The sequence below is a fragment of the Petaurus breviceps genome, unplaced genomic scaffold, assembly GCF_028583685.1.
Source record: "Petaurus breviceps papuanus isolate PSGF00001 unplaced genomic scaffold, PetGlider_PUasm1.0 76, whole genome shotgun sequence".
Classification (NCBI taxonomy): Eukaryota; Metazoa; Chordata; class Mammalia; order Diprotodontia; family Petauridae; genus Petaurus; species Petaurus breviceps.
Window position 1 is genome coordinate 34,820,223 of NW_027186473.1, and position 11,279 is coordinate 34,831,501.

The following is an 11,279-nucleotide window of genomic DNA, read 5'->3' on the forward strand; positions in this document are numbered from 1 at the left end:
AGGGCTGGATGACCTGTGTATTTTCCACTACCCCTTAATAAGTTACTGAGTAGTGACTAATGACTGAGTAGTGACTGATGACTGAATAGTGACTGATTTGTAACTTAGTGTGCCCCATGAGTGGACAACTTTTTTTTTAATATACACAATATTTATATTACTGAATTATTAGCAGGTGATGTTCTCTGTCACTGTACAGCTTGGGAGCTGCCTGCTCCTTTCTCGAACCTAGTCCATGCCAGCCACCAAGAATCATCACACTCTAGTTTGCTTCATTTTTTGATGCTTCATCAAAATTTTCTACAAGATTCGGCACATCATCATGTTCTTCGTCAATGTCTTCAGGTTTGGGGGTTTTGCTCTCCAATACTTTCCTTGGGAACTGTTCAGCTAACTTTCTAAGAAGGGTTAAGCTGTCAGTGCCAAGTTGGCTTACTATCCCAGGAAGCATTTCTGTGATTGGCTTGGCATCTGCATGACCAGTGATTGCAAAGGTGTTGGTGGAGAGGGGAGCCTGGACTTTGGGGTTGTTGAAATGACTAACTGTCCCATCATCTTTAATCATGTTCACCACTTCAATACCAGAAATATTATTCACAGCCAATTTTTTGAGAGAACTCTGAAGTTTCTTGTCATCTGCTGTAGCCATTCTGTGTGCACTTCTTCTTTCTGCACTCTGTGCCCTTGCCTTCTATCTGGACCTGAGCCTGAAGCTTGGCTAATTTCTCTTCATTCATGCTGCTGGTGGATCTGGAGCCGAGGCAGGGACTTCATCTGGTGGCAACACGCGTGGCAGCAAGCCGAGTGGAGAACTTTGACTATTGCATTTTGTGACCCCTAAGGAGGCAAGCCTCCTTAAGGATGATTGAATGACTGAGTTACTAAATGATTGTACTTTGTTGAAAACTACTGTGACCACTTTGGTGAAAACTATAAGACCATTTTTGTGATAAGTCTTTGTGAATGCTATATTTTCATTTTCTGTGTTAAGTTGTAACATTGTGAATGCTTTTCCTTGATTTTCTGTGAATGTTGTACTTTGGTTTGTTATGGAATAAATAGTGTTCACTATACTGTGCAATCAGAATCTTAAAACCTGTTCATAATAGCATTTTTCTGGAAAGCTGCTCATGAATGTTGTTACATTTGTTTAATTCTATTATTCAGGGAATAATAGATTCAGTAATAGGATTCTAAGCCAATGAGACTTCACAGTACTTATCCAAGATGCATCCCCTCACTAGAATCCTTCAAGCAAAGACTAGATATAGGAAATGTTTAAAGATATTCTTTTTCAGTCATAGATTATATCAGATATCTAGTGAGGTCCACTTCAATTCTGAGCTTTTTTTTTTTAGCCTGGAGAAATGAAAGAAATTCAGAAGAAAAAGAAAGAAGGAAAACCTCAAAGTGCATTTTTCTTATGTTCCCAGTCAATTAGCAAAAAGTTCACAGGTTTTTTTTTTCATATTCCCAGCTGTTGTTGGCTTTCAACTTGATTTCATGTGTTTTATTTTCTCTATACTTATCTTTAAGAAAATAAATTGAATGGGTTTTTTTCAAGCCCATCAAGGATGATGACATATTTAATCACATCAAATAATTTGCAAACTCCTCATTGTTTTATGTGATTTATCAAAAACAATCTTATGAGTCACATAACAGTTCTTATGACTAACTAATGGATCAATATCTCTTTATATCTGAGAGTCACTGGAGAATTGTATTCAAAACTATTCAAAGGGGGAGGCTACGTGGTGTAGTAAAGAGGGCACTGATCCTGGAGTCAGGAGGACCTGAGTTCAAATTTGGCCTAAGACACTTGACACTTTACTAGCTGTGTGACTTTAGGCAAGTCACTTAACCCCAATTACCCTTCCTTCCCCCCTCCAAAAAGCAGGAAAAAAATCCTGTTAAAAATATTGCTAAGTTAAAGAGTATCCAGAGAAATGACACCAGGATGTTGAAAAGCCCTGAGTTCATGTCATAGGAAGATGGGTTGGAGTAACTAAAGATGTTTATCTTGAACACTTGGAAGGGAGAAGCAAGGATGAGGACACATTACCATTTTAAAAATTATTTGAAGTTCTGCCATGTGGAAGAAGAATTAAATTTATCCTGTTTTCCCTCAGAGTTCAGAACCAGGAGCAATGAACAAATGGTTCATAGAAGTAAATTTAAGCTTTATATCAGAGAAACAATTGTACCTGTCCAAAATGGGAATGAGCTGCCTCAAAACATGTTGGATTGCCCCTTCTGTGAGGTCTTCAAGTAGAGACTGGATGGCCTCATATCAAGTATACTGTCATGGAGTTTCTTTTTCAGTTTAAGTAGGACTAGATAGCCTCTGTGACTCCATCCTGCTCTCAAATTCTGTGACATTGTGATATAAATGGGAAGTTTTAGAAATACGCAATCTCCATACTTATGATCTGCAATAATTTAAAAGTATTTTTCTCCCAGCTGAGAATTTATCTAGCATTCCATTAAATATGATTAAATAAAATAATACATGTTTGCCAACCTTAAAAAGCTAGATAAATATAAGATGCCATATATTATAAGAACCATCAGAAATGTTATTGCCCACTCACATACTGAAAACAAGATGGCATATTCCATTCTATTAATGAAAATGTTGCTCCTTTAAAATTAATAGCAAAACTTGGAATTTTTATGTCGACTAAGTTTATTTTAATGATTTTAAGGATTGTTCATAGGGTACTCCACCATGGTATCATTTGTCATGATTACAGGAATCTCTTCTCTATCTACAATGATTGAAATCTATATTTAACTTGGGATTTTAAATAGTTGCCTGAGTTTCAGAAAGATGAAATTACTGGTATATGGTGACAATAGTATCAGAGACATAATTGGAATTAAACCCACAAATTTTTGACTATGTATACATCCACGCATCCACTTTGTTATGCTATTTCTCTTGAATTGCAATTACATGGAAAAATCTGCATAACTGAGTAAAGAATACTTTACAAAACATAACTAGCACAGATTGAAAGAGTTTTTATAACATTGTTAATCACTACAATGGGTTTTAGTCCTATCCTTCAGTACCAATATTATGAAGGACTCTATCCTTCTAAATAATGCTATAATTTAATATTTTCTGCTATTTCCCTATATAAATCAGAACCTGGGGTAAGACTCCATTGTGCTAAGTTATTCACTGTAGGAATATTAATGCATTATTATTTATCATTATAAAATATTTGTGGTAAACCATATTATCATACAGTTCTTTTCTTCTGAAAAGCACAAAATAATTTACTCATAATATATCAATATCCTTCAAATAAAGGTGAGAAATGTGGAAAGGATCCCCATCCCTCATAAATTATATAAAATAAGGTACAAGGCTAACAAGTGACTTGGCCAAGCTGAAAGAAGCAAGATAATTGAAGAAAGTTATTATATAAGAAAAATAACTCAGTTCTCTTTACCATTCAGCTATTCTTCTTTCTACTAGACTATATTGCCTCTAAGTGACTCAAAGTCTATGGTGCTGATAGGTTAATACATATTTTTTTAATGTGTGAATTCCTCTCTGGAAAAAGTCACAATTTTAATAGAAACTATTGTTAAATAAAATCTGCTTTTCCAAATAATTCCTCCTGTAATTGCTTTTGCAATTCTGACTTCCAAGACAAAAAAAAAGCTGGAATTTTAGATGTGTTTGATGTATTTAGATAATTGTTTCTGGTAGGGTGAGACTTCACAGAAGATACTAAAAATATACAATTTGACTTAAAGGTTATATGTCACAGTTGAAACATCCTGAATATGGAGTCAGAGTATCTAAATTAGAAACCTGGTACAACCATGTACTAGGTACCCATCCTGAGACAAGTCATTGATTTTCTGACCTTCTTCATATGTAAAATGGGGACAATGATATTTGCGTTATTTGCAAACATAGCAAAGAGTACATGATGGGTGAGTTAACTAGCCAATGCAATCTCATTTGGAAAAAAAAAATTCAAAATGTAAATAATCAAAAGGCCAATGAAGAATTGTATTGAGGATAAATACCAGTTTGTTTTAAAAAGTAACTTAATCAAGGCTACCATGAAAATTCAGAACTTTGTTACTCATCATCTGGAATATTCTAATATGATCTAAATTAATATTTTTTCATTTGATCTTCCATGTATCTTCTCCACTGTATCCACCACACATACACACAATAAAATTTTTTCTTAAAGTATGAGTATTGTACTCCCAATTCAAGAAATCCAAGTGACTCTTTATTGCATTTGGATAAATAAATACCTCTATTTGCATTCAAATTATGCACACTATCATTGCAAACTACACTTCCATTCTAATCAAAGATTAATCCTATTCCCTTTTCCACAGTCTATGTAAACAGGCCTTCTTGCTGATGCTCATGTGACAATGCATTTGCCATTGTCATGCTTTCATATGAGTTGGTTCCCATGGCTGGAAGTCACTCCTTTCTCACTTCTCTCATTTAGTATTATATGATCATAGGATAAGATCATAAATTTAGAGAGACAAAGGACCTTAGGGATCATTCGATACAACCACCTGATTTTACACATGAGTAAACTAAGGCCTAGAAAGGAGAAATAATTTGTCCAGGATCACACACCTAGTAAGTGTCTAAGATATAATTCAAATTTAGGACTTCCTGAATCCAACTTCAGTGCTGTATTTACTGCAACATGAATTATTGTTTGTCAAAATAATTTTGGGCTACCTTCTACATAAAATCTTTTCTGATTATCCTAGCTGCTAGTATCTTTGCTCTATAAAGCAACAAACCCAACCAATAAATAATGACAGTAACAATAACATTTTTGTATTTAATTTTATGCATATACAATTATGGTAAATCAGCTGGGGACAAGAAAAATAATTAATTCAATTGATACCCCAAACCATTATTTGTATCTTAAGAAATGTTTGAAGTACATTTTAATTTACTCAAGTCCCTTATCTTAAGTGATTTAGCATTTATTTCACAAGGTAGTGACACATCTCCTTTAAAATTTGTCATCATGAAACCACTCACATTATCAAATTGGTTATTAAACATACTTTAAGTGAAAAGCATATGTGTGTATATGAAAATATACACATATGCACTTGCATAGATGTGCAAATGGACATGTATATACACATACAAAACACATATTCATGTACACATGTATGTACATGTACACATACATATACACATATATTTACATATACACATTTACATACACATGTTAATTAGTTTCTTGGTTTCCTTATCCAAGTCTATCCTTCATCATAGACTGTAGATTTTCATTCCAAGTTACTGAAGCATGTTTGTCTATATTTCTTGGAAAAATGACAAGAACAGCAAAACCTTTTTTGTGACTTGTGTCACAGTGCAATGTTATATTGTAGTATACCATCTCTATTTGAGAGTTCCTGTGATTTTAGAACATGTCTGCTTCTTCTCAGTATATTAAGACATTTATTAGAATTCATCATTTTATCAATTGGGAGAAGACTTTCCCAAAATATTGACTTGGAAGGTAGATATCTTATTGTCCAGTGAAGAAACCCAGATATTACATGGTAATCTGGACTTTTTTATAAGAGTAGTTTTTTTAATGTATTCTTGAATACATTAAAATGTAACTTTTTCTAGTCTTTAGTATTTCAGTCTTTGTATTGTTTTACCCCTTGCATTTTTTTTTCATTATATTAAAGACTTTTCTGCTTACTTTTCTTGGAACTTCAGGGATTCTTTGCTACAGCACAAATGCATCAATCACAATATCTCAATTATCCAAGTCCTTCTGAATGTCTTTGCTTCAGGGAGATAGTAATAGGCAAATCATTTGTTTAGTTTAATTTTTTTTCTTTTATTTATGGCTGATTTGTTTTGTTTTGTTTTTAATTTTTGTATGTATTTTACTTTGTGCTTCAGTACACCTGATCACTTTTTCAGTGTAGACTTGAATGACCATTGAAATGATTGACTGCCCCATACCAATATCTCCAGCAGACGCTGAAAAGTGTCTTTTTAAGAATAATAATTTTTCTGAGCTTCTTTGAAGCAATATCCATCCTTTAAAACACAGAATTAAAAATAAAACAAGATTTAAAAAGATGAAATGTGTTTGTATGGCATGAAATTCAGCATTTGACTGGAGAAGACTAACAATATATGAGAAAAGAAGCTCACTTTGTTTTATTTGATCAAAACCAGATATTCTAAGTCAATCAAGCATTTGCAAATTGAAGTATATATATATATATATATATATATATATGGCCACTGCTATCAAAAATTGAAAATATATCAAAATTATTTTGCATCCTAATTAATACAAAATTAGACAGATATGCTGTCTCCTCCAATGAAAGATAACTTCCTTGAAATTGAGGGATGTTCATTTTTATCTTTTTATTCTTAGCATATAGCATAGTATACATACTTGTAGAATGATTGATTGGTTGAATGATTGATGAAAGCTGTCATTCAAGAGAAGCTTGATCAGCAAATGAAGTAGGCTGGTGATACAGAGAGAGAATTATGTCATGCTGGGGGAAAACAAACAAATCAACAAAAACAAAAAAGAAACAAAACAGAAAAAGTTTCCCAGAACTTTTAGGCGAACTTATGGGAGGAAATAGAAATAAGTCATATAGTGTCAACAGGCAAGGTTGGTTTGAATGCTGTTGAATTGGAGATACCAGCATTGACAGCACCATGGATTCATTAAAGTAAATACATCCACAATCAAAGCCCTTGAAGTCTATTGTGCTGTGATAATAGATATAACAGATGAATGGAGTTGAATATTTCTCTTATACTTTCCCAAGCATGACTGTTAAAAGATACGAATATAGCAAATAGATTGAATACAAAGTACCCACTTAGTAGTGAAGACAATGATGGTGGTTAAGAAATGACAAATCAAATACACATATTAACTTTTAGCTGTTCAAGCTATGGCAAAACAAAAATGTGACTCTAAGGGCCTTTAAGGCATTGTCAGTCATTTTTCTACCTGTATATTGGGATTGGAAATCTCCTTAATTAATCTAAGAACTTTATTTATTTTTATTTTATTTTTTGCTTTTTGCAGGGCAATTGGGGTTAAGTAACTTGCCCAAGGTTACATGGCTAGTATCTAAGAACTTTATTAATTACTAATGAGAATGTCAACACAGCAGATACTGCTTCTTTCCTTTCCCCTTCACCCTATATTATCTGGTGTGTAACTGTGTTCTGATGTGAATAATCATGTACTTCTAATAAAACAAAAAGATGTGTGTGTGTGTGTGTGTGTGTATATTTCCTTTAGAAAATGCTGGGCCATGTTTATGCCTCAGAGACATTTGAAAGAAGATTAATTGCATGACTATTAGTAAAAAGATGTCTCTCTGTTTTACGTTGGTACTACTCTTGAATATGGGGTGTCACATTTCTTTTCAGAAACTGCTGCCTCCATTAGACTGCCTTTGTCTCAGATGTGAAAGGCTATCAAATAAAGGGTTTATTTCTAATACCACTTTTGCTGCTTCTTTAATTTTTAGGATATTTGAAAAAGTATTTCTCCTTCATTTTTAATACATAAATATAGAGAGTAGGAAATTTTGAAATCTGGCAAATTCTAATATTCAATTTCTAATCCAACCTTCCTTCTCGGAAGCTATCCCTGATGAAATCTATGAGAGATTACTTCCCCCCCCCCACCTTTTTAATTCCCAATTGTTTACCTGTCTCTTTTTAAAACCCAGAGTAGAACTATTTGAGTAAGTAATCCCAGATATTTCCTGGTTTATCAGAAAGTTTGCTAAAACCCCATACAGAGATTACGTATAATTTTTCTGGTGGTCTTCTATAAATTCATAGGAGAATACAGAAGACATGGGATGGAATAGGGAAAGTAGAGGAAGAATTATTGGTTTGGTGAATAGAATTTCCATACTTAGAGATTTATACACCAATGAAATCACAAAAACAAAAGTAACTACATGAAGAATGAATTGCACAGGAAAAGGGGGGGGGGAGGGATTGCAATAATTATCTCTGATAAGGTTATTATTTCTCAAGTATATAGAGAATGGAGTCAAATTTATACAAACCCACGTCATTTTCCAATTAATAAAATATCAAGGAATAAGAACAGACAATTTTCAGATAAAGAAATGTAAGTTATCTACAATCATATAAAATGTTCTATCTCTATTGATTACAGAAATGCAAATTAAAAGAACTTAGAGGAAGCACTTCATATCTATCAGATTGTCTAATATGATAAAAAAGGAAAATGATAAATGTTGGAAGGAATGTGGGAAAACTGGGACACTAATGCCTTGTTGAATATATGTAATTGGGGAAAATATATAAAAAGAATAAACTGCTCACATGAAAATAGCATAGCACACTAAGTTAACAATATTGGATAAGAAGTTCTTATTGGAAAGAACAACTGATCATTAGAATGGATGAATAGATGTGCAAAAAAATTATTATATGCTAGACCCTGTGCTAAATATTGAGTACATAGATGCAAACAATTAAGGGAATAGGAGGAGCATTGTAAAACTTGAAGACAGTCTATATAAAGGCAAAGACACATGAATTGGAATGTCTATCATGGGAAACAGCTCATTATAAAGATGAGGAAACAGGCAAATTGGTGTAAATGACTTTCCAAAGTCACACAGCTAATCAGCGTCTAAGGCTAGATTTGAATTCCATTTTTCCCAACTTCAGGCCCCACATTTTTTCCGCTGTACCACATAGCTGCTCCCCATTGGCTATTGGGAACCACTATAGGGTTTTCAGCATGAGAATGAGATAGGTAGATCTTAGCTTTAAGAAGAAATTTTGGCAACTGAGTAGAAGATGAATTAAAAGATGATTAAAAATCAAAATGTCTTACTAAAATGCTAGTGCAAAAGGTCAAGTAAAAAAGGATGAAGGTCTGATCTATAATAAAAGCTATATGTAGGAGCAGAGAGATGTCAAAGAAGAAGAATAATGCAAAAAAATTGAGAGAGGAAAAAATTATCATCTCTCAGTATATTATCTGAGAACAATAGGTAATTGATAAAAATGTCTTTTTAAAAAGCTTTAGTCCTTGAAAATATTTGGGATCAGGAGATAGAACTAAGAGGGCAGAGAAAAGGCACAGACTCACCTGAACTCTCCCCCAAACTTATCCAAATACCTTTTGAAATGGCTGTAAAAAATTCTAGAGTAGCAGAATCCACAAAAAAGACAAAGCGAAACAAATTTCCATACCAAGACAACTTGGAAGTCTGGCAGGAAAAGCCTGTTGCACCAGGGTGAGAGAGGAGTGCAATCCAGGGCAGACCACATCAGCACAGACTTGGCCTCAGCAAATCAGGATCAGGTATTTGGAGCTAAGTCAACAAAGGCAGCAGCTAGTTCCAGAGCTCTCAGCCAACAGATAGAAATGGGCTCATACAAGTGGTTAGAAGGGAATTACAGGGATGTTTTTGCTAGTACTGAGGCAACATTCCACTGCTTTGCCTATATTCAGATCTAAGTCACTGCCCTGGGTGGTAGTCCCAGGGACAGGAAAAGTAGTACTGTGTTTCCCCGATAATAAGACACTGTTTTATTAATTTTTTGGACAAAAAAACACCAGAGGGCTTATTTTCAGGGGAGGGCTTATTTTAATGAACATTGACAGCAATTTTAATAAACAGGTAAATGTGAACAAAAAAAAATGTACCTTTATTCAATAATAATCATGTCATCGTCTTCAGCAACATCGTCATAAGTGTCCATACCCTGAATTCTGTCCTGGATGTCTTGCGCCTCCATTTCCTTCAGAAGAAGTGGACCCAATCTGTCATGTCCAGCAATATAGCTCTCTTTAAATGAATATGTCTTGTCCAGGTAACCTGCTCGTAGTGCCTTGGCGACACAGCTGTCAGTAATTTTATCCCATGACTTCTTCGCCGAAGTCACGACTTCTTGCAGACAGGGCTTCACAAAGTTTCCATGCTGATTTCTTTCCATTCTATTTTCAATGTAGTCATTGACTTCCATGTGCAAACGGTCCTTGAATGGCTTGTTTATTGCAATATCAAGGGTCTGGAGATAGGCAGTCATTCCTGCAGGAATCATTACTTGATCTATTCTTCTCTCTGCAAGGAAGTTCTTCATTTCTTTAGCGCGGAGAGTGCTGGCTGAATCCCAGACTATCAGACCTCTTTGGTTACCTCGCATAACAAGTGGCAGCATTAAATCAACCCACTTTCTTATAACGGCTTGTGTACACCAGGCTTTTTTGGTTTCAAGAAAGTAAATGCCAGATACACGTTCAATCTTATCTTTCTTGCCCTTACTGATAATTAGAGGTGTGGCTTTCTTTCCATCCAAACAAATTGCCAAAACACAGGTGACCCATGCACTTTCATAGCCAGTGGTGGGAAAGTAGATTGACGTTGCACCCCTGTGATGAATTGTTGTTTGAGATCCTTGTCCCATAAACACTGCAGTTTCATCCATAGCAATCATATTGCAGGTTTGGTACTTGGAAATGTCGATCCTATCAATAAAGGACTTGAATGCAAGTGCACATTTAATAACTTCAGCATCTTCCAGCTTAAACAGTGTTGTTGATCTTCTTACCGTAGGGACAGTTCATACCGTTGAAGGAAACCGTCCAACCAGTGTTGTGATGCTTTGAATCCTTCTGAGACCATTTCAAACTCTGGTGCCATTGAAAGGGCAAATGCTTGAATATCAGCCCTGGGCACAACCAAGGCCTTTGCTCTCCTGTCAGCAATCCATTCACCAATGAGGATCTCCAAGTCAGGATATAAGGGCTGCCGACCTGATCCAGACTTGCGCTTTTTCCCTTTTCCCTCATCCACCTGTTGATTGAGGTTATTATAATCTGCTCTCCATTTTCTGACCATTCAAAGATCCAAAAGTTTTTCTTTACAGAAAACTGCAAGATTCTTGCCATGTGACTCCTCTACAATTGCTTTCTTATACTCAACAGTATAGCTCTTCCTTTTTGTACTCATGTCTGGGGGTCAAAACAGACAGAATAATAAAATTATGACCATCAGTCCTTCTTTTCACTCCATCATGCCCCCTGAGTTCTTCTTTTTTACTCCATCATGCCCCCTCACTCCCGCTTACATACTGGGTTTTTATGTTGTCCTGCCTCAGCTTTCCTCTGTGGCACTGCTCTCAATGGCGCCAGCAAGCAAATCACTGGGGAAGAACAAGATGACGCGCTCACTGCTGTAGCTCTGAT

General features: G+C 35.0%; 1 pseudogene; it reads right to left on the reverse strand.

The window, feature by feature from the left end:
• Nucleotides 1–262: 262 nt before the first annotated feature.
• LOC138174790 (transcription factor BTF3 homolog 4 pseudogene) lies at nucleotides 263–737 on the reverse strand (annotated as a pseudogene).
• Between the last annotated feature and the right edge of the window lie 10,542 nt (nucleotides 738–11,279).